The sequence below is a fragment of the Octodon degus genome, unplaced genomic scaffold (assembly GCF_000260255.1).
Source record: "Octodon degus isolate 3935 unplaced genomic scaffold, OctDeg1.0 scaffold00002, whole genome shotgun sequence".
NCBI classification, from domain to species: Eukaryota; Metazoa; Chordata; class Mammalia; order Rodentia; family Octodontidae; genus Octodon; species Octodon degus.
The window spans coordinates 31,677,846-31,702,399 of NW_004524578.1; the positions used below are offsets into that span (position 1 = coordinate 31,677,846).

Genomic DNA, 24,554 nt, shown 5'->3' on the forward strand with positions numbered 1-24,554 from the left:
TTTTTGATAAAAAAAGGATTGGAAGTCCTTTAAAAGGGAAGGAAAGAAAAAGATGCTGAGATAATGGATTAATGGAGAGAGGTAGTTTTATCCTTTGACAAATATATATTTTTTGATAAATTATAGGATGGAGAAAGTAGTCATGTCAACAATTTATCTCCTTTCTGTTAACCTCTACACTTTGTCATTCCCTTAGGTTTCATCACTTTATTTGCTTCTGTTATCTTCCCTCTGGAAAGGACAGATTTATTACCTACAGTGAACTAAGTTAGATCTGGCTGATCTCTAAAGTAAAGATTATTTTGGCTTTTAACTAACTGTCTGGCTAGCTGGGTAGAAATGTATGATTCTTCAGAAGATCAATTTATTACTCTGTTTGGAAAGAGAAAATGAATATGTTTCTATTTTCATTGAGAAAAAGTTAGAGAACATTATTTAGAATAATTTTCTATCTGTATTTGAGTTTGTTGTTACAATCTGCATCGAAATATCCCTGGAGGGGCTGGGCAGATGGCTCAGTAAAATAAGTGCTTCCCTGGCAAGCATGAGAGCCTGAGTGCAATCCCCGATTCTGCCAAGAACAAAACAAAACAAGACGAAACAACACATAAAAGGTCCCTGGAAAGTCCCACGCTGGGAAGTGGGACCCCATTTGAGGGGTTGGATCACTGCATCCCATGCCTGGGAGGGGGTATTCTTCCATTTTCCTCTCTGCTTCCTTGTTCTATGTGTCAAGCAGTTTTCTCCTGCCATATCCTTCTACCATCTCTTTCTGCCTAGGAGTCAGCTAACTGTAGGCTAAATCCTCGAAAACCATGAACCAAAATAAGCCTCTCTTAATTTAAATTGCAAGTGTCAATTATTTTTCCCTAATGATGGAAAGCTAACACTGAACATTGATAACAGAGTTATTGTTGTGACTACCCCTGATCATGTGACCCCAGAGCCTTTGGAATTTGTTTGTAGGCAGAAATGGGAAAAGATTAGAGGTGCAAGTTAGAGAGCAGGAGCCTAAGATTGCTGTAAACGGAACTTGTTGTGTGATTTTTGTCAGAGCTCAGAAGAGCAGAATGCTGATAGAAATGTGGACAGTAAAGGCCAGCCTCACATGGTTTCAAGTGGAACAAGGACTTTATGTAGAACCAAAATAGAGGCCATGCATGCTACATCCTGGAAAAAAAAATTTTGTTTGCATTTTGCCCACGGCCTTAGATTTTGTAGGAGACTGAGATTTAGAGAGGTGAACTAATTAGTTTTGCATAAGAAATTTCAAGGTAGTACAATGTTCTGACTGGTGCATGGGTATTGTTAGCTGCTTTTGGCTAGATCCCCAGTGACAAGTGGGAGCAAAAAGCCCATGCATAAAGTTTGCAGTTTCACAAGACAGTAAATATTGTCAAAATTGGGGACAAGGAGAGAGTGGTTGCTAAAAATATTATCATTAAAAAGAAGGCATGTATTTTTCTATCAGGATAAAGATGGCTTGAATGCATCTTAAAAATTAGCCAGAGCTTTTCATGCTCAAGATCAAAGGTGTAAGAGGATAAACTAGTTTACAACACCATTGCTTTTAAAAGAGAGCCTCAGGATGCCCTTCTCATTCAGGGTCATTTTGGAAAGTCTATCATTAAGTTTAGCCTTCCAAATACTCAGAGGTGGCTGCAGCCATGTTCCAAGGGGACTTGGCTACTTCTAGAGCTGGGAGCAGATCTTGGCAGCATCTATATGGTGCTATATTTTTAAAATGCCAAATACAAAAGTTATGGGACATGGAGCCTTTCACTAAGATTTCCAAAGAAGTCCTGGGAAGTCAAGCAGTGTGTCCACGAGAGATAAATGCATGCAACTATGAGAGTAAAGCTGAAGGTGCAACGGAGACACAGAAAGTTGGAGATGTCAAGGATGTGGAATGTTTACTGAAGAAAACAGCCAGCAGTGAGTGGAACCCATCTATCTAAGAGAGAGGCCGCATGGGTTATCACCAACAAGGCCATAGAAACAGAGCTGCCCAAGCCCTTTGGAATTCACAACTCACTGTCACTCACCACAGATGCTAGACACGGAGCTGCAGAATATGTTAGCTCTACTGTATTTTGGGCTCACTTGGATTGTTTCTTTTTTATTCTTCCATTGTTCCCTTTGTATGTTGAAGAACTTAACATTCTTTTTTATTTTTATAGGGGCTCACAGCTAAGAGTTTACACTGAGTCTGAGGAAACTTTGGGCTTGGACTTTTTCAGCGATGCTGCAATTGTTAAGACTCTGGTGACACTTAGACATGAACTAATGCATTTTGTATACTGGAGTTGAGCTTTATGGGGCTCATGGGCAGAGTGTTATGATTTGGGTCTAAAATGTACACCATGTTCAGAAGTGGCGCCTATTTGGAGGGAACAATCACCTGGAGCATGACTTGGAAGGGTATAGTCTTGACCCTTGTTCCTTCCTTTACCCTCTCCTTTGGCTTTTTGGGTGCCACTGAGTGAGACACTTTCCTTTGCCAACCCTTTCTACCACTCCATTTCTGCCTTGGATTCAATAAGCCATGGATTAAATCCTCTAAAACCATAATCCAAAGGGCTGGCCAAACAGCTCAGCTGATTAAAGTGTCTGCAAGCAGATGCAGGGGTTGGGGGTTCAATCCCCAGGCCTGCTGTGCTGGCCCCACCCCCAGGGCATGCTGAGATGGCATTTGAGACTGGGCTTGGAGGTATGCGCCTGTAATCCCAGCTCTTGGGAGTCTATAAACAGGTGGATCACTATAAATCCAATCTAGTGGTGAGATCCTGAACACCCTGTAGACACTTCCCTAAAAATACAACAAAACAAAAACAAAATTAAAAAAAAACACCTAATCCAGAATAAACCTGACTTCCTTAAATTTTTTCAGTGATGGGAAAGTGACAAATACATTTGGCATGTCAAGTTAGATGCTGTGCTAGCACAAATATATCTTTTTGTTTTGTGACCATACATACTCTAGAAAGGAAATATAGCACAGTAGTGGTGTTGGCTATTGGGTAAAGGGTGCACCTCAGACAGTCTAAACCACTTGACTTTCCTCAAAGTCCTGAGTATGTTTTGGACTGAGAGAGTAATAGAAAGAAAAAAGAGTGTGGAGAGCGATCTGGCCAGTTACAGCGTGGGACAGCTGGCTCCTGGGTAAAGTATGTAGAAGTCCTCACTGAAGGACACAGAGAGGAGGCTTAGCACATCTGTGTTTAAAACTCTAGGGCAGTAGTGATAGTGAACCTTTAGAGACCAAGAGCCTAAACCGGATCCCCAAACCCAGTTAGTTGTCACAAAGTGCCAACATTGACATTAAACCCAAATACTGATGTTTAGTTTAGAAAGAACTGTTATCCAATGCCTGACTACTGGGGTGCTTTGGCCCACGTGCCAACAGAGAGGGTCCTGTGCTCCTGCTGTGGTGTGTGTGCCAAAGGTTTGCTACCACTTTCCTAAGATGTTACCATTGGGGCCTTTCCTGGAATTCAAGTCCTCAGTCTCTCAGAGATACTCTTTTTGTTCTCAGTTTTATCAGAGTTTCATACTTCTCCATATCTCATTCTAAACATTCCTGCTAATTCCAAGCCTACTGTGTCTTGTCCTGTCTACATGAAAGCTCCAAATCAGAGAGTCTGCATGATTTTTGTCCTTTGAGACCTTTTCTGTTAAGTGTGCTAACCTCATCTGGGTTATAAAAAAACACAAAGGAAAAAGAAAACAACAAAATGAGTATGGTATTAGATTGTTTTCAGAAAGTTTCTTAGACCCTTTGAATTTTCTGTGAATTAAAATCCCAAATTCTCATGCCAAGGGTAAGTTATGGCTTGTATTATAAATGTAATGGCACCTATACAGGTCACCCTGTCTTACAGCCAACCTACCATGTTTAAGCTGAAAGCCATAATTCCTTTCTCTTCCAAAAGAGAAGCACTGAAGTGTCATAGGAAAGCTGCTTCTGTGAGAATTCTCTTTCCCCTTCTCATTTTCACTGACTGTGAGAAAAAAGTTTCAGACATTGTCGGACTTTGTAACTTCTTTGTTGAAACTGTGAAGATCCAAAGTGAGTGTTTCCCTTAGGGAATTTCCTTGACAAGTAAACAGTTCTTGCCTTATTCTTTTGAGGTGGGAAACATTTCAAGAAGGGAAATCTCTTGGCCACATCTTTTCCAAGAACAATGCTGCTTCTTTACTCTAGAATATTAGCAGGTGGGAATTTGGGGGACTAATTGTTTCTTCTAAAACTTTACTTTGTCTGTTCTGAAATCATTTCTATTGAGTTGTGGGGGGGGGGTCTCCCAAAAAGACATCATAGGACCTATGGAAGCATAGATATCTGTGCTTATGTTTAGGGAATATTCAGTACCCAAGCTGGAATAGTAAAACAAAACAAAATAAAACAACAAAGACAAAAAATAACTCATCCACTTATGACAATAGTTGTTTGTGATGATTAATTGTGTATATTGGTTTGGCTTGGCTATGATCCCCAGAATCATGACCCAGTATTCTTCTAAATGTTTCCTTCAAGACACTTTTCAGGTGAAATCAACATTAACATCTTTAAACACTCAGTAGAGCAGATTACCACCCAAATATGGCTGGGCCTCCTCTAGTTAGGTGAAGGTCTTTATAGAACAAAGCTTGATCTTCCCTAAAGAAGAGAGAGGTATGCCAATAAATTGCCTTCTGAATGAGCTGTCACTCATCTCTAGATACCTGTAGGTACTGGATTTGCCAACCTCCTCAACTCTCTAGTCATGTGAGGCAATATGTTCAAATCACCCAATCTATCCTACACCGTAGCCCATATAGACACACATGCTATAGATTCGGTTTTTCTGGAGAACTCTGGCTACCTTGAATTTGTTTTTAGAAATTTGACTAGAAGCCAGTTTGTAGAAGTGGATTCTCCCTGGATAGCTTGGAGGTTCTGTTCTTATTAGGATATGGCGTAATATGCAACTGATCCAAAATACACAGTTTACAGGTGAGACCTCAAGAGACTTGAAGGTTAGTGACTTATGCTCTCCACCTTGGTTTACTGATTAAGTCCCATTATGTTATTCTCATGCTTGAAATTCCTTATTGTTTTTAGAGAATGAATCAAAATGTATGGACTGTAGGTAGCATGATCATATATAGATATCCAAATTAGGCTACTTTTTGAATTGTACTAGGAATTGCACATGATACACAAGAATGTTACCACTAACCTATCTTCCCAGCCCCTTTTATTTTTTATTTTTTATTTTTTATTTTGAGACAGGATATAGATTAATTTCTTAGGCTGATCTCCAGTTTACAATGTGATCCTCTCATTTTAGCTTCCTGAACATCTGGGATTATAAGTGGCCACAGTTTTGAGAGTTAAGGGGAATATAAATTAGTAGGGTCACTGTATCTGTAAAAGTCTGCCAGTTATGGTTCTCATTCACTTCTTCCAACTTCATATTCCCTTCCACTCATATTCCTTGGTAGCCATGTTTCTTCCCACTTCAGGCCCCTTGTGCATGCTGATGTCTCCACCTGAAACACTCCCCACCCACCTCTGCCTTTTTAATACATCCTCATTTTTAGACTTACCTGAAATGTCACTTTCTTGAGGAAGTTCCTTTGGTTCCCCCAGAGAGGTTGACAATGCTCTCAAAACAGCATGTGTCTTGCCTCTGTAGCACTTACTGTTTCAACCTTCTAGTGTATTACTTTCACTACTGGATTATTTTACTGGATTATGTGATTCAAGACTATCTTTCTGACAGAATTACGACAGAGTAGGGACTGTATCTATAGGTCTAATTCCTAGGTGCTTGACACATGGCAAATATTTTTCAAATATTTATTGACTAAAAGGATGAATACATCTTAATCCTTTGAACACTTTGGAAATGCAGTGTTATTTTTCTGGTCAGTGGTTGAGAAAACCGACTTTGATGCAATGCGCTTTGATCAGCCAGTGGCAAAACTGATATCCTTTGACTCAGAGCCTTGTGTATTCCACTGTACTAAGCTTCCTTTTTCTGCAGCTTACACTAACCAAATGCAGCACTCCTATCCATCAATCTCTCTTATCTCCTCATTTTTTAAAGCACACACTATCTTAAAACTCCCAAGAAATAGAAAGCTATCTCTGGACTTTAGGTTGGAACCAATCTTAAAGCAATTGTCTGGAAGTCTTGGAACCTGTTGCCTCTCATTGACAGAGTATCAGAATTAAACATGTCATTTGAAGGCAAGAATATGTATTTGCAAGAATATTATTAGCCCTAGATTTTAGGGGATAACTTGACACATAATCAGATAAAATATGTAACACTTTCACATATCATAAAAGTGAAGATTAAAGTCTCATCTTCTATTTGCATGTAATCTATCTAACACTTAAAAGTGTTTTAGATAAAATTACAATTGATTAAACCAGTTAAACAATTGATTTTTTTTTTAAAATGTAGTTGGAACAGGGTCTCACTACACAGTTTGGACTTGTAGTGATCTTCCTGTTTTTTAGCCTTCTTAGCTCTGGGATTACAGGTGTGTGCCACTAAGCCCCATCTCAGTAGCCAGCTCACCACATCTGGAGGTGGGGCTGGTGCAGCATGTGGTGCTAGGGATCAAACTCTGGTTCCTTCACTTGCCTAAGCAGTAAACCAGCTGATTTTTAGTGGATCAGTAAATAGTGATACTAAACCCCATTCTGGTTGACAAAGTTCTATTTCATTTCAAAGTACAATGGCTTAATAATTGTGCAATCTTTTTTACATTTCACCTAATAAGCCATCAGATCACAGACAGAAAAATTTGCAAAAAGTCTGATTATGGACTTACAGTGCTGTGTCCTGAATTTCAGATGCACAGGGCAATTTCACCTCTAAGTCTAAAAAGCTTGACAAAACATGGTTAGATTGAGAAATGCTGACACAAGCTCAGCAGAGCGAATAGTCTCACTGTACTGCTGTAATGATTTAAATGTGTGTGTGCGCATTAATCTTCATGCTGCTTCTACATGACTTGAGAGTATGCCACCAAAAGCAACATAACTTGGTCATATAAATCATGTGTATATGCCTAGTGAATGGGGGACTTGGTGGCTTTCTTAGCAATTATGCTGTTCTCAGAAGATCTGGACTCAGTCTTAGCATGTTCAGAATGCTCAAGGGGGAAAACAGTGGTGACTTTTGCTTCTCTGTTGTATAAACAGAAGAAAGAAGGAGTTGTAGGAATAGCAAGTCAAGACATTTCAGGCAACTTCTGCAGAGCCAAAGTAAGGAGATCAAAGAGGATGTCTTTAAGAATTTTATCTATTCTGTCTTCCAGAAGGTTTAGTGTTTCTGCTTTAATATTTAGTGTTTCTCATCCATTTCAATTTTAGTATAGTACATGGTGAAAAACATGGATTTGTTTTAATTTTCAGCATGTGAAAAGTCAGATTTTCCAGCACCATTTAATAAGGAGGCTATCTTTCTTCAGAGTGAAGGTGGTTGGCTCCTTTGTCAAAGATAAAGTGGATAGGGGTATTTGAAGTTGTTTCTGCATCCTCCACTCTGTCACACAGATCCTTGGTTCTGGTTTTTTTTTCCCCCAATGCCGTGCTGTTTTCATCATAGTACTTTGTACTATAACTTAAGGTCAGGGATTGTGATGCCTCCACCCTGCCTTTGTGCTCAGGATTGATTTTTTATATTCTAGGTCTCTTCTGGTTCAAAATGAATTTTGGAATTTTTTTTCTCTAATTCAGTGAAGTATGTTATGGTATTTTGGGATTGCATTGATTGAGTGGAGTTTTAGAAGTATGGCTATTTTCACTATATTGATTCTACTTATCCAAGAATATATTTCCATTTTCTGATGTCATCTTCATTCTCCTTTTCAGACACTGTAGTGTTCAATACAAAGGCATTTCACTTCCTTCATTTGATCGATTTCTACGTATTTCATTTTTCTTGATGCTATTGTGAAGGGTGTGGTTTCACTCATTTCTCTTTCAGTGGGTTTGTTATTGTGTACAGGAATGCTACTTTGAGTGTTGATTTTATATTCTGTTACATCCTTGAATCTGGTTATTAAATCTGGTGGAGTCTGTTGAGTTTTCTATGTAGAATATTATGTCATCTACAAATAATGATAATTTAATTTCTTTTTATCATTATTCTATTTATTTATTTATTTATTTATTTATTTATTTATTTATTTATTTATTGGCTGGCTCAGCCCACCGTGGGGGCAAAGCTGGTGATGTGTGTGATGCTGGGGATCAAACCACAGTTCCTGCACTTGCCTAAGCTTGACTAAGCAGGAGCTTTACATTGCTGAACTATCTCGCTGGTTCTGTTTCTTTTAACTAATTGCCCTGGCTAGTGTTTCCAGAATTATATTGAATAGAAATGGTGAAAGTAGACATCTTCTAGTTTTTAACCTTTTAATATGATGTTGGTTTGTCATAGATGGTTTTTATTATGTTGAAGTAAAGACCTTCTATTCCAATTTTTCTGTAGGGATTTTTAACATGAATCGTTGTTGGATTTTGTCAAGTGCTTTTTCTGCATCTATTGAGAAGATCCTGTGATTTTTCTCCCCTTGTCTCTATTGATGTGCTATGTTACATTTATTAATTTGTGCATGTTGAATCATCCCTGTACCCCTTGACTGAATCCTATTTGATCATGATGTATAGTCTCTTGATTTTCTGCCTTATTTCTCAGCTTTGTACTGAGAATTTTGGTATCTATATTCTTTAAAAAGATTGTCTTGTAATCCCTTTGTTGGTTGGGCCTTTCTCTGGTTTTGCTATTAGGTTAATGCTTCCAAGAATATTTTCAGTGCTGTTTCCTTTCAATTTCATTAAAGAGTTTTTTGAGTAGTAGCAATTAGATCTTCTTTAAATTTCTTCTGGGATTCAGCCGTGAATCTATCAGTACCAGAGATTTCTTTGTTAGTACATTTTTAATTTAATTGAATGATACTGGAGTTTTTACGCTTTTGATTCCACTTTGGTAATTTGTATGTACCTAGGAATCTGTGTTTTCCATTTTACTGAAGTACAGTTTTGCAAAATAGGTTTTGATCTGGATATCTGCAGGGTTTGTTGTGATTTTATCTTTTTCCTTCCTAATCGCATGGATTTGAGTGTTTTCTTTTATTTTTTATTGATAATGTTGGCCAAGAGTTTGTCAATTTTATTTAATTTTTCAAAGAAAGAACTCTTCAATTCATTGATTTTTTGGTATGTTTTCTTAGTCTCCATTGTGCTATTTTTTGCTCTGCTTTTTATGATTTCCTGCCCATATTAGCTTTGGGTTTAATTTTCTCTTCTTTTTCCTAGAAGCTTAAGGTTCAACTTTGTACTATTGTCGGCTTCTCATTGATTCCAAGTAACTTATGTTAGAGATGAGAAGTTGCTGACTATTTGGCCTAACACCCAGTTATTGATACTGGACTATGGTATTGTTTATGATCCCAAATAAATCTCAGTTTTGACATACAAGCGAGAGTAACTGATGACAACAACTTTGTTACCCTGGCTGAAGCAGTACAATCTGTAGTAACAATAATATCAAACATAGTCTAAAAAGCAACAAACTGTGGCAACTGTTAATTTGCAACCATTAACTACAGGTACAAGATTTATAATTATATAATAAAATCTAAACAAATCAGAAATTATATACAGTAAATATCTTCTTAGTAGAGTGATTCTACCCTTTGGGAGAAGAGTTAAGAGAAATAAGGTAAGAAATAGAGAAATAAGAAAGAAGATTAGAAGCAGGGATGAAGGACAAGGGCTGGTAACTCAAACTTTGGGAAATTCATGAAGAAAGAAAGGAGGAAAAAAGAGAAAACAAAAACAAGAATTAAACAAAACAAAAAACTAAAAACAATGTTCACACTCATAAAAAAGAAAAACAAGCAAGAAAAAAGAGAAAAGAGAGACATCTTTGTGATTTCAAGTATGTGGTTATCTTTTGTGGTCTACAGTTTTGTGGTGGCATCTAATTCAGGGTGGGTCCTTGCTGTTGCTGGTAAACAAAGGAGGTAAACATGGTTCAAATTTATGATGGATGATCCCAGCAAACCTGTAGTAGTATTAGGACCATATGCTAATTCTGTTGCTTTCAACTTCATAGAAGTTCAGGCTGATCCTGGCCTCTGGTTGTGGGTTTGGAGCTTAAGTTGTTCAGCTTACTGCACTCTGGGTGTCTCTTGTGGGCCTGACCTGGGCTTCCTGGACATTTCCTGTTGCTTTGCCTTACCAGTCATTGAGAGCCCTGAAATGAGGCAAACCATGGCTCCTCTGAGTCCCAGGTTCAGTTTGCCCCTCCCTCACATAGCAACTGGCCAATGGCTGTCTCCTGAGGACTCTTAGACCTGAGTCTCTACCAGCTTTTGTAGCTCACAGTGCCCACCACTCAGGTCCGCTGGTGGGTTTCTTCCTGGAGGCCTAGTGTCCTTTGGAGTCATCTGTTCTCACTGTGTAGCTGTAGATTTGAGCCTCTTCTCTCATACTTTAAAGTGAGGGTCACTAAAAAAGTGAAGTTTATTACTTATTTTATTTTTTTCTGTGTTGAGGTCTGTCTCTTCATTTGTCCTGTGGGGTCCAATTCTCTCTTCAGATCCTTCCTAGGTCCTGGGGAATCTACCTCCAAGATTTTCTTTCCCCAAATTGTTATATTCCAGGGTCTGAGTTCTGAATCTTGGGGAGGCTGATTTGCATTGAGGCTGTTGGCTGTTTTGCCATTTTCTTGGTAATCTCAACATTTGAAATTTAGAGAGCCACCAGAGCCTGACAGTCTTTGTGTGTTTTATATTTAAACCACTGAATACTGATTTTCTTAGTGTGGGCCAGATCAAATCAGTGTATTGTTTTCCAAGAACCGAGCCTTTGAGAGCCATTTGATGATTCTGTTACCCTCATACAGATTGTGCAGTTAGGTAAACTGAGATTTGAACCTTAATCTTGCCAGTTACTGACTGTGTGACCAGGGGCAAATTTCTTAACCTTTCTAAGGGAAACAGTCAAGACAAATTCCAGAGGTGAGTGCCTAGGGCCTGTGGGATTTCCTATACTTTCAGCATTTGCATATGTGAGCTGGGTTCTTTTACAGGCAAAGGATGGGGTGGATTAGAAGCTATAACTTGACTAAGTCACAACAGGAACCCTTGAAAAGAGCAAGGCTTGGAGGTTGGCTATGAGTTTAACATTAGCTGTCACCCAACGTGTACTTAAGGAAGTGGAATACAGTCAGCATAGTCTTTATCTGGAAATCAGTTACTGGACTTTGGAGCTCTGTTGGCAATCCTGTACATACACCACATATAATCCCAAGATTGCTATTGAGTGGCTGCTGGGAATTCTAGGATTAGCTCCATACCCTTGAGCTATAGAACTGTGAGATACCCTGGGTGTTGCTTCCTCCACACTGACTTATGATAGGAAATTATTGTGCTATACCCTTTTGTCTTTTTCACATAGGGGAGATGGAATTAACTGATCTTTCTGAGAAGCCCCTGTGGATCACTTCGTAGTTCAAGGTTTCAGGTTAGATATTGGCCTCTCATATGTTAAACTACATGCTCTACAGTGGTCAGTTCTTTATAGTTACACAACTAATAAAATGTCAATAGTGGTGCAGAGATATGGTGGCTGCTTCCTCAGAGATGTTATCTTTGCAAAGAGTTCAAAGGGAGTCCTCAGAGAGAAGCTTTATGCCAGAGCCAGGAGATAGACATGAGTAGATGCAGATGTCTTGGGATTGTGCATCCCATTGGTTTGATGTCCCTGTAAAATGTTGCAAGATTAAACAATGATGGGAGTTAGAGCATGGCAGCCTTACCACTTCTGTGCTCTCTGAAATAGGTCATGTCATTTGACTTTCTGAAAGTCAATTAAAAAAAATTGGTGTGCATTTTATGACAAAGGAGGCAATGTCTTAATACCACTGCATGATTTGGTGAATCATTTCAGTGCTTACTTATGTGGCAGGTATTCCCCCAGGCCATCCCAGTCATACGACAGAGATGGGATGTCCTACTGGAGCAAATTGATTTTTCTGCTCCCCTTGCCCGTGACCTGTGGGAACTACTGTCTTGATCCAATCTTTTCCTCTGCTCAGCCAAAGGAGAGGAATCCTTGAGAAATGAGGGCTTAGGAACTGCAGTCTTTCCCACGCACTTCATCTCTGTAGCTGACAGCATCAAGGGATTCCTGACCCTACTCAGGGCCAGACCCATCTGCCAGTCAGGCTCGCTCTTGCCCCAAAACACATGATTCATACTCCAGTACAGAGTGCTCTTTTCTTCTTTATTCCACTGGATGTGGCCATTTCTCTACTACAAAAGGCAAGGATGATGGCTGGCCCTGTACCCTAAGGATCTCTTGGGGTTTTTATTTTCTCTCTGGAAGCATCCTGTGTAAACCAGGTTCAGCTGGCTCTCCTCTGGGGGAGTCTGATTTCTCTTTTCTTCCCATCATGACAGTTTTAGGATGGCCGTCTCCTATTATTTTTTCTTGCTTTCATCAGTATATTTTTTCCAAAATAGAACCAGCAAATTTGGAGGTGGGGTAAGAATGGATGGAGAAGCAGAAGGGAAAGGTTTTGGTTATGCTAAATTGAAAGAGGAATCCAGGATCAGTTATTCAGATCTATGTGTAGCCTTAACTCTGGCTCCCTATGAAGCTTTGCTATTTGTTTTGTTTTTGTTATATTTTTAAAATTAAAGGACTTTGTTTTTAGAAAATTTTTAACATTATAGAACATTGAACAGACAGTACAAAAAATTCTTTCATAGCTTCTCTCCTCCACATTCTATGAGGTTTTAAGTAATCAAATTTGAAATTCAATAACTCTCAAAAGAATAACTGAAATCTTACAAATATTTACAACATTTCTAACCTGCTGAACCACTGAGAGGCATGCAAGGAAATTAAAATCAGCGGGGCCGGGGGGATAGTCGGTAGAATAAGCACTTGCCTGGCAAGTCCAAGGGCCTAAGTTCAATCCCCGGTTCTGCCAAAATAAATAAATAAATAAATAAATAAATAAATAAATAAATAAATAAATAAATAATCAACATTTGAAACTGGTCGTGTGTCATCCTGGCCCACAGTTTATGTGTAAAGGCATATTACCAACGCACTAACTGTGGAGCAACTTCAGTCATGCCAATAAGAAGCTCAAATAGTAAACATGTTAATTTTCTATCTTGACATTTTTAGTTTAAGAGAGTTCTAGTATAACTAAGTAATATAACATTAACTAGAATTTATATTTGCCTGTCCATTTTTGCTTCTGTTCTGGGTTCCCACCCTAGTCTAGACCATTTGTCCAGAACCACAAATTGATTTTTGAAAGCTGTCTGTGGTTGAAGGACGGGAGCACAGTGGGAACTCTATTAACTGTGAGTATGGTTTCATTTTTTTGCAGTTAGATTCCTAATGCCATTAAGGGTCAGCAAGTTTGAAGTTCTTGCTAATGATCTAGTAATGGTTGAAATAGTTTGTTGAAAAGGTTGTAAATACTTTTTGATTGATTGGTGCCATAGAAAAAGGCTTTTACTCCCCCACAGTGGCTGAGAGGAGCAGAAGAGAGGAAGCTTTTACATACCCATTTCAATTCAGCATGTTTTATTTCTCATGCTTTGGGTCCTAGACATATATTTCAAGAATTGACTTTTTATTTCATCTTGAAAAACCAAAAAATTAGAATAAAACAATTTTCTGTTTAAGTTTTACTATATACTTCATAGGTAAATGTAGAAGTAGTCACCAACTTGGATACAGCTAAGTACAGCTCTTTATGGATAAGAACTAACTTTTATTTTTAATCCACTAAAAGGAGATAGTGTAGGTGGAGCAGGCAGCTGCTGATGCTAAGAGATATGAACATTACTAAGAGACTGCACAAAAATACCTTTGCCCTGGAAGTATCATAGATACTGAAAGGCAGCCAGCCATTAGAATTTCTCTTTTGGAAAAATATATTACCACCACTTAATGACATTTATTATCTGGAAAGATAAATGTTAATACATTAGGAAAAGTGTGTGTGTGTGTGTGTGTGTGTGTGTGTGTGTGAACGTCTCGTTTTGAGATCTTTGTAGATTTACATGCAGCTTGAAAGCATTACAGTGAAAGACTTTGTATACTTTCCAATTGGTTTCTCCATTTTTCATAACTAGCATAGCCTCACAACCAGGAAGTTGACATGCACGTGGTCTGGAATCCTTATTCTGATTTACCCAGTTTTATGTGTAGTATGTTCTCTCTCTGTCTCTTTGTCTCCCTCCCACCCACTCTTCTTCTCTTTGTCTGATATTGTAAAGGTTGCCTTTCTTTTTTGTTTTTAATAGAACATCCTTCATTTGGGGTCTGTGTTATGTTTAACCCAGGTCTTTAAAAAGCATTTTTCCAGGCTGGCAAGATAGCTCAGTGGGCTAAGAGCCTGCATGGGCAAGCACAGGGACTAGGGTTTAATCCCCTTTACTGCATGCTGCACAGGCCCTGCCCCCGGGCATGCTGAGCTGGCCACCTAGGCTCCATGTGGTGGTGCATGCCTGTAATCCGAGCCCTGGGGAGGCTGAAACAGGAGTTTGAGCTGTGTAGTGAGACCTTATACAAAACACATTTAAAAAAAGTTTTCTCCAGCCCCTTTTTGATTGCTGTGATTTGAATGTTGATTTTCCTTAAAAATGCATACTCCCTAATGTTTTAGCGTGAAGACATGACAGCCTTCTCAGAGAAGGGACTCAGCCTCATGCTTGCCTTGCCCATGTCTTTTTCATGCCTCTTTTTCTAAACTGTACAGCAAATGACTTTTAGATTTCTTTTTTTAATGATGCAGGGTCTCGCTATGCAGTGTGGACTTGTATGATCCTCTGGTTTCAGACTCCCTTGTGCTGAGATTACAGACATGTACTACCATGCCTAGTTTTGGGGCCCATGGCACACTGGAGTTCTGGGGCTGGCACAGCAGGTGGTACCCGGGATTGAACACCTGCAGTCGAACTCGGGACCTTGTGCTTGCCAGGCAGGTGTTAAGCTGCTGAGCTATAACCGTTACTTTTAAAGCCCAGTACAATGTGAGATTATTGCATTAGAGCAATAAAATCCAGTGGCAGATTATATTGTTCAAACAAGTGGCCTTAGCAGCATATCTACTATTCCACGCTCTTTCAGAACTAGGCTACTACTTTGCACCAAGTGATGGAATTTATTTCCCCTTTCCTTGCTGGGCTCTGACTTCTCCAGCCAGTAGAGAGTCCCAGAAGTGGTGATGTGTGGCTGGAGACGGGGCCATAGACAGGGTCCAGCTTCTGCTGGTCTCTCATCTGGAATGCAGCCACAGCACTGTGAGAGGTCATGCAGCCAGGACCCATGCATATGCCACAGTTAGCAGTGCCCTTAGGTTCCCAGCTGACAGCTCATATTCACTGTGAGTGAATGAGCCTTCACAGGATGCCGGCCGCCAGCCTTCAATTCTTTAGAGTCTGACAACTTGGAACAAATTCAAACCATCCCCTCTGTGCCCTGTCCAACAAATGCCTGACCTAAAGATCCATGAGCATAATAAATGGTTGTTTACAACACTGAGATTTTTGGTATTTTTTATATGTGGGATCTTGCTGTATTGCCAGGCTGGCTTTAAACTCGTGGGCTCAAGTAATCCCCCCTGCCTCTTTTCCCTGAACCCTTGGGCTACAGGCAAGCTTTGCTATGCTCATCTTAGCTCTCTGGTTATCTTTAATGTTGGCTAAGTCATTAAAAAGACTATTGGCTAAATATAATACTGTATGCACTGGATTGTCCAACAGATAAACATTCTGAGCCTGCTCTGATCAAAGCTCAAGCTTTGTGGAGTTTGTTTTAAAAGTGAAAAATACAAACATATTCTTTGTTCTTGAAGAGTTCAATAATGTAGCAGAAGAAACCAAACGTAAGTGAGGGAGTGATCTCCCTGAACAGAGCAGAGAATGGTCTTTACTATGATGTGACACAACACCGTGGCACATAACAAGTGTCTGAAGCTTGACTTTCCTAGCAAAAATACAAATCCAGGGCTGAAAGAAGATTGTCAGTACTTGGAGAAAAAAGATAAAGGTATTTCAAGCAGACTGGCACACAAAATAGTGGGTCTGACATATTGGAATGCAGTTACTCACAATAGCAGTATTAATTCCTTACACGTATAACAGCATACTGTTATGCAAAGCGCATCTTCAGACATTATTACATTTGCTCTTTGCAAGGACCTTATGAAGTAAGTTATTCTAGCTTCATTTTTAGAGTAAAGCAATTTAGAGCCAGTGGTGTCCAAAAATCTCAGGATGTAGTAGAAGTTTCTGGCAAAAAGAGAGACGTATGCATAGGAAAAGAAAGAAAATCAAGAATCATCCAATGGCTAGGCATTTTGCTTGGTTATTTCATGATATTTTTTTCATAATTTATTTATCTAAAATCTAACATTTAATTTTACAACAATGCTGGGAATATTTGTATTATTTTGTTTTTATAAATAAAAAAACTAAGGCTTTAAGACATCAAGTAAAGTTAGGACCCAGGAAAAGACATTTTCACATGTCATAGCAAGTCCAGCAAGGATCCCACGTTCCTGTGGCACAGAGTCTTTATGCTCCTTCCACATGGTTTCAAACAAATCTCCCTTTCACATTTTCACAGAAACATCTAGATGCTGCCTGTCTAAAGCAGTGAAGGCATGAATATGGGAATGACCAAAGACCAACAAGCTTAATACTTTCAAAAAGAAGTTAGTTGTTAACCTCAAGGAATTTTCAGTTGCTAGACTGTGAGAGGGAAATCTTTCTCTGTGTTTCTCCCTTTCCCTCCCCCTCTTCCTCTCCTTGTCCCCTTCCCCTCCCTCTTCCCTCTCTCTCTCCTCCCCGCTCCCTCCTGTATTGCTGATATAACCAATAGTGTAACTATAAACTAGGAATAGGGTACTGTAACATCATGTAACTCAATTGTGTCCCAAATTTTCTGATCAAGGAGATTATGGTGCCAAAGAGGAAAGTGATTGATGATGCAGAGTGTGCCTAAGGAGAGTCATATGGAGAGAAAACCTTCTCTCAGGCTTTCACAGAAAGCATACTGGTCAAGCAATGGCCATGGCTCATCCATATGACTGACACTGACAAAGAATCTACAGACTACGGTACAGGGTCTCAGGATAAATCCTGAGGGGATTTGACTGACGTTATGAGATACAAAAGCTACAATTATTGTTACATAGGTCTTGCTTTATCTTGGTCTTAATCATCCAGCGGAAAAACATAAAAATGAAGTATAAGAAGTAAAGCCATATTATTATGCAGAGCTGTTAAAGACTCAAGTCAACAACTTATGATATTGCCAGTCCGACGGATAACCCAATACTATTATGGACTATGGAACTATTTTGGAATTTGTTGCTGAATTCACACACCTACGATATTTAAATGACAAAACTAAACAAAAAAGAGGATACAAATGAATGACCATTTTGTATCTGTATATTCAAAATAGTTAAGATAAATATGCAGCTACATTCTCTTAATTCAATGAATAGAGGGTTTTGTTCTAATTGTGTTTGTAAGTAGGATATCATGTCTGCATCTTGTACAACAAATAACCACTAAGAAAACAATATACAAGGTATTAATTATTGAAACTGTACTACTAATTTGATTTGAAATTGTCTCATTGCTATTTGTTTCTCAATAAAATTATGGAAAGAAACCAAACTAGGAATAGGGCCTTGAAACATTCATGAACAGCCTTACTTACAAAATAAATTGCTGAGTAATCTTCAAGGTCCCTTTCAGGGAATGTTTTGTGATTTTATAAACTTAAAATCAAGGTGCAAAATGGGAAATTCACTTTCACAACTATTTTGCATTATTTTCTACAATTTTACAATTAAATCTGTTCCTAGTCCCTGAGAGCAAAGGCTTTTGCTGAGAAGCTTGTGCAGGGGCTCGGCATAGTGGCGTTTTGTGACACCAGTAAGTAACAGCTCCTCTATCCAGTGACGATGTTGCAGTTGTCAACTGCAAGCCCACCATGTCTATATTATTTATGTAAAAGTGCTCTACATAGATGATGATTTCCCATACTGCTCTGTCCTAAGTTTTCCTCTGCTATTCATGTGTCCATTGTTTTTTGGTTGTTGCTGCTGTTATATTTCTACTAGGTGAGATTGCTCTGTTAGGTCCCAATGCTTTGTTCTCATCAAATGGCAAAAGGTTCTAATTGCATGTAACTTACCACTAAAAAAGTTTTTGGAAGTTCTGACTTGCATAAAGACATGAAACTGTAATGTTAATTGCTCTCTCTCTTTCGTTCTCTCTCTGTCTGTGTCTGTGTCTCTGTCTCTATTTGTCTCTGTCTCTGTCTCTGTCTCTCTTTCTCTCTGTCAATTGTTACTTCCCAGGATTATAGAATATAGGAATGTTGGGCAGACTGCCCTCCCTGTCTATATTAAGCCATTTGTAGCAACAACTGAATATGCAGGAGCCAGTAGAAAGACAGATTTTGGCCTTAATTTTACTGCTTATATTGAGTTTATGTGTTTCATGTTAGTTGTTTATTTGCTATGTCCTTGCCTATTGTTGAAAGTCTGGGCAGTTATAAGTTGTTACATAAAATCTATTGAAAGGCAAAATCTTATCTCTGAAAGTTGACTTATCATTTGTATTCTCTTGCGTTTATACTTAGGAACTGTTGAACAACTTGACTTTAATACTTTTTTGTAATTTTCATTTAACTATGAAATAGTATATTGACAACAGAGCTTCAAGTAAGCCACACTGAGCAAAAGATTGGTGGATGCTTCATAAAGATTATTAAGCTTGTTTTAATTTTTGCTGCTACTGACTGGTTCAGTCCTTAAGGAAGATGAATGAATCCTCAGTTTCCTCGAAGGTTTCATTTCACAGACATTGAATGACAGTTCTTTATCCCAAGTGAAAGAAAATTAACCTTTAACTATCATCATTTTAGAAATGATCAACTGAATAATATGAATAATTGTCATCCGGCAAAAAGAGAGGAGTTTCACCTAAGTCTGCTTATTGCATCTTTTCCTAGTAGTCAAGAAGCATAGCTATGGTTATCTCTGCTCATTATGGATTAACCCATAATCACATGCTCATTGTGAAAACATTTGAAGTTGTTGATTAACAAGATTTGAATTATCTGGTGATAGCTAAGTCTCTCTCAGACCACATTTCCTGCTGTGTTAATTAGTATCCGATTTCTGCTTGGTATTTACTTTAAAAAGTAATTTTAAGGGTGCAGTAAATATATGCTGAGAAGTCTGAAGCTGGCCATTGGGTTAATCTTAAGCAGGTTTCACTTCCATGAGTACATTTGCCAACCCATAACAATAGGTTTAATGTGAAGTATTCTAATACTTTTTGGAGCATACAACCATCCCATAAGCTATTACCCAGTAAATATGATGACATTTCACACATTTCCAAATTTGAATTTAGTGAACTCCTCCAAATTGCAGTGTCTTTTCAAACTTGTTTTTATTAGTTATCATCATCACTGTTTTCTTTATTACAGTTGTTTCCAGCAATTTAAATAGGAAATATATTTCAAGGTGAACTCTATGCATACCTGGCTATCGGCATAGGAAATAGCATTTAGGCTACAAATGTATTTCCCCAGATCTTGCCACTGAGTAGGACCACTGTTCAATACCCAGGCTGCACATCATAATCACTTGTGGGATTTAGCGGATGTTGTAGATTTCCAAGCCATGCCCTCAAGAGGTTTGTGCTGTAGCGCCAAGGTAGGGATCCAGTCATAAAATCACATCCATACTTACATGTCTTCCAAGACTGGATTGATCCTAGGGCCTTCACACTGAATTACATCCTCAGCTTTTTTTTATTTTGAGACAGGATGTTTCTAAATTGGTAGTTGTCCAGGCTGGTCTTGAATTTGTTATCCTCCAGCCTCAGAGGGTTGGGATAATACGCCTGCTCAATACCTAGCTTGGTGTTATGTTGTAGAACAGGGTCACACAGCCAAGCATTGTCAAAGCACTTAGACATGGATGGTTATATACTTTTCAGAAGTGAAAAGCACCTGCTTAGGCAGACACAGGAGCTGGATGTTTAATCCCCAGCCGGCCATGCCAGCCCTGCCTCTGGAGCTGGCTGAGACTGTGACTGAGAGACTGGGCGTGGTGGTACACACCTGTAATCCGAGCACTTGGAGGACTGAAACACAGGAGGATCACTACGGGTCCTATCTGTGTATTGAGACCCTGTTAACCATGCACTAAATAATTTTTTTTTAAAGTGAATAACAGAAAGAGAAAAATGGGACCAGTCTTCTGCAGTATGAAGGGAGCTGCCAAAGAAATGTTTCTCTGAGGAAACACAGCATGGCAAGGGCATCTGGAAGGTGGTCACCTTCAGCAGAGGAGATTTCTGCCCCCTTCTTCCTTTTTCTCTCTTCTCCAGGTGCAAGACAGTTATCTTCCTGTGTTAGCTTTTTCTTATTGCAGCAAATACCTAGAGAATCAATGTTTATTTCAGCCAACAGTTTTGGAGTCTCAGTGCATGGACCAACCTGTTAGTTTGGGGCCTGTTCCAAGGTGGCACATCATGGGGGCATGGTGTGGTAAAAGTGCTCACTTGTGACTAGGAAGCGAAAAGAAGAAAGAAGAGGAGCCTGGGGTTGCCCACAATCTCCTTCAGAACTAGTGATCAGAAGGCCTCACACTAGGCTGCATGCTTTGCGGTTTCCACCACCTCTCAGTGGTGAGAAGTTGGGGACTGAGCCTTTAGCACACGGCCCTTTGGAGGACCCTTCAGACTGAAGCTCCAGCACATTGCTATGCTCTTCTCCTACCATTGTGATTCCTGTTTCTTGCCTGGCTTCTCCTTTCACTATCACTCAGATTCTATAGTGTGTCTCTTTGGTCATCCCAGTCTCACTGAAGGCTTTTCCAATCTCTTGAACATCTGTTCTCTTATTTACTACCTTGAACTATCTCTACCTTATTATTTTGTGGATGTTCTGTTTTTCTCAGTAGTCTTCACATTTTTCAAACCTGAATTTATATCTTCTTCCTCAGCCTAAAACACCAATCTCTAGGCACAAAGGATTGACTCCTGGGACCAGACTGAATGTGAAAAAGCATTGCACACTTAGGAAGTAGAGAGCCTGGGAGGCCACCTTCAATGCTTTGTGCTTTGTCAACTTAAGGTTCAGTGCTGTTCTTTGCTTTTCAACAGACCAAACACATGGATTACTTGAATTCTCCATTAACTTTCCTTGATGAGCCACTTAGATTTAATTTTTTTCCTCCTCTCAACATTGTTTACATGTTAGAACCATCTGGGGAGTTATAGAAAATCCTCATGTTCAGACTACACCTCAGGCCAATTAAATCAGAATTTCTAGGATGGGGGCCAAAGTACCGGTATCAGTACTTTTTTTTTAAAAAAAGCTCTCTAGGAGATTTTAGTGTACAGTCAAGACAGAAAACCACTGTTTCATATCAAACTATGTAAAGTCTGATTAGGAGAACCCCAGATTGGAAACAGATAGTAAATAAATAAACATCCAGTTTTGGAACTTCTTAATGGACACACCATTAAATCAGGTGAACTCCCTTCTGAATGACTCTTCCTAAATTATTTAAGGGATACTGTCAGTGAACTTGAAACTACTGTTTGAGAACAAGCACGTGCAGAACATGAAGCTCACTCCTTCTATGAGATTCAGGCGCCCACTGTCCTTTTTGGGTTGCCCATATCCTGATTGGTAGCTGCTATTGAGATCTCAAATTAAATACCATTTCTTTGACCAACTTCAGTGGCCCACCAGTGTTAGGAAGGCTAGTCACACTTTCTCAAAACTCATTTTCCTTTTTAGCACCCATGTAAGTAGAAATCTGGATGATTATTTGCTCTCTAAACTGCCTTCTCCTCCTGCCATGAGATTTTAAGCCCAGTGATGGCGATACTGTGTCTGATGTATTAATTCTAGAAAAGCTGGCACCCACGATAGGGCCCAGGATAACAGCATAGTAAATAGCTGGTAAAGGAATGGAGATTGCAGTACTAGTTCTTGATGGGTTTTCACTGGGGTGGGAGAATGGCAGGATCCTGTGACCCTCTGTGGGGCAGTTTGTCAGCAGTGAGAGAGTGCACTGGGGGAGGTGTCACTCAGTTTTGATTAATGACTCTCAAATAACCTGCTTATAGAATGACTTGGATGTGTTGCTGAGAGTATGAATGTCTATGTCTCATATCAAAAAGATTTAGCATCGGAAGTGTGACGTCAGTACCAGGAATAAGTTTGCCAGTCGATATTGATGGGCTTGGCCACAGTCCAGTGTTTACAAAATACCGCTTTCGACATTGACTGAAATGACTTTTAGAAGTGCTGTCAAGCCTGGAGCTTGGAGCCTCTGTGAAGCAGTTATTCTTTTTATTCAGTGGTACAGCTGTGAAGGTGAGGTTGAAAGTGTTCTTTGGAGGTGACATATCACCTTACTTGACAACTTTGGCAGGATAACGTCCTGAATACCGTCTGTTCTGCCTAGTAATGTAGCTGGATGAACCCATGAGTGCTTAGAAATCAATATTATTAAGTGTGATGATAGTATTAGAAATGTGTCAGTGTAACACTTTCTCTAGATTTGGGGGGAAATGTGATCATGTTGGCCATCGACCTTGGCAGTACTGATATTGGGGTTGTGCTTGCATCGACAAAAATAGCGTCAGTGCTGGCCATGTTTTCATATGCATATATCTATTTCCAACAATCAATATTGGAAATATACTAAAGAAGTATTCATTGCATCTGCATTGATGCTAAGAAAGACTACACAGATTATAAAACTCCTAGCCACTCAGAATCCCTCTAGCAAGCTCAACTAGGCAAATAGAACAAAAATAAGAAAAAAAATCCTCCACATACCAAAAATAGGCATTAAAAATGCATATAGTGCGATTAAGACCGGAGCCACCAGGAGCACTCGCAAACACGGACTAGGGCTGCTGTGCCGCGAGAGCAGCTGTGCCATGAGACCCTCCCTCGCTTGTTTCTGCTTCTCTGGCTGGTGTTCCCTGCCACAGTGTTGCTCTGCAGACGCCCCGCAGGCTCATTAGCTGTGGCTCAAGATCTTACAGAGGATGAAAAAACAGTGGAAGATTCAATAATTGAAGATGGTGATGAGGAAGCTGAAGTAGAAGAAGATGAACCCGCAGATTTGGCAGGAGATAAAGAGGAACAAGATGTATCTGGTGAACCCGAAGCATCACCGAGCACAGGCACAGCTATCCTATTTGTAAAAGAAGATTTTCCAGCAAATAATGCTGTGAAGTTCCTGGTGGGCTTCACAAACAAGGGTACAGAAGATTTTATTGTCGAGTCCTAGATGCCTCATTCCACTATCCTCAGGACTACCAGTTCTACATCCAGAATTTCACGGCTCTTCCTCTGAACATATCATGCTACCCTAGAGAAAGGCCACTTCTGAGTACTCCTTCATTCCTGCAGAGCCAATGGGTGGATGGCCCTTTGATCCGATCATCAACTTGAACTACAAGGATTTGAATGGCAATGTATTCCAGGATGCTGTCTTCAGACTGTTATCGTTATCGTTATTATTATTATTATTTTTAATTTTTTTTTGGCGGAACCGGGGATTGAACTCAGATTCTTATGTTTGCCAGTCAAGCGCTTATCCTACTGAGCCATCTCCCTGGCCCCCTTTTTTTTAGCACTTTTTTTTTTTTGAAAGAGAGGACGGGTAGATGGAGAAACGATCTGTATGTATATGCTCCTTGCTGGTCTTGGGCTTCTGCTAATCATTGGCCTTCCTCAGCTGCTGGAATCTAGAAAGGGTAAGAGACCCATCCAGAAGGTGGAGATGGGGACATCGAGCCAGAACGATGTGGACATGAGCTGGATCCCTCAGGAGACCTCGAACAGATCAACAAAGCTTCTCCACGAAGGGTGCCCCAGAGATGGGCACAGAGTCGATTGGTGGGATCTATGAGTAAATGTACCCTTGTGCAGCTGCTGAAGCTGTGCTTCCCTGCCTTTGTGTGTCCGCTTGGCGGGAGTGGACCTGGGACATGTGGTGCTGCGGCAGGCGCCTGCTCCTAAAGTGTGGACTGTGCAGTGCGGGTGTGGGATGACATGGCTGAAATGCACTACATTCATTTTTCTAAAGTAACAAATTAGTTTTTTTTTTTTTAAACCATTAAAATCTGTGTGTGCATGTATGTGCGTGTGTGATCAGGCGGTCTGACCAGAATCATTGTTGAACTACCTGAATCATGCCTTTAGAATACTGAATGCAAGCCATTGTCTTTTCTGACAGTTTCTGATTTTTGACCCCAAACTGAATGAATATTTGCCCCAATATAATTATTTGTGTCCTGCCTTGCATTCTTTGTGTGTGTGTGTGTGTGTGTGTGTGTGTGTGTGTTTTAGTGCAAGGTCCTCAGAGTCTCACTACGTAGATCGGACTCATAGTGGTCCTCCTGTTTTCAGCTTCCCAAGCACTGGGATTACAGGTGTG

The 24,554-nt window shown here is 39.7% G+C and overlaps 1 pseudogene across 1 annotated transcript; it reads left to right on the forward strand.

The window, feature by feature from the left end:
* Positions 1 to 1,769: 1,769 nt before the first annotated feature.
* LOC101589579 lies at positions 1,770 to 24,136 on the forward strand (annotated as a pseudogene). The gene is made up of 3 exons (XR_192322.1): positions 1,770 to 1,935; positions 22,981 to 23,627; positions 23,771 to 24,136. The product of XR_192322.1 is annotated as a translocon-associated protein subunit alpha-like (transcript).
* The last annotated feature ends 418 nt before the right edge of the window (positions 24,137 to 24,554 follow it).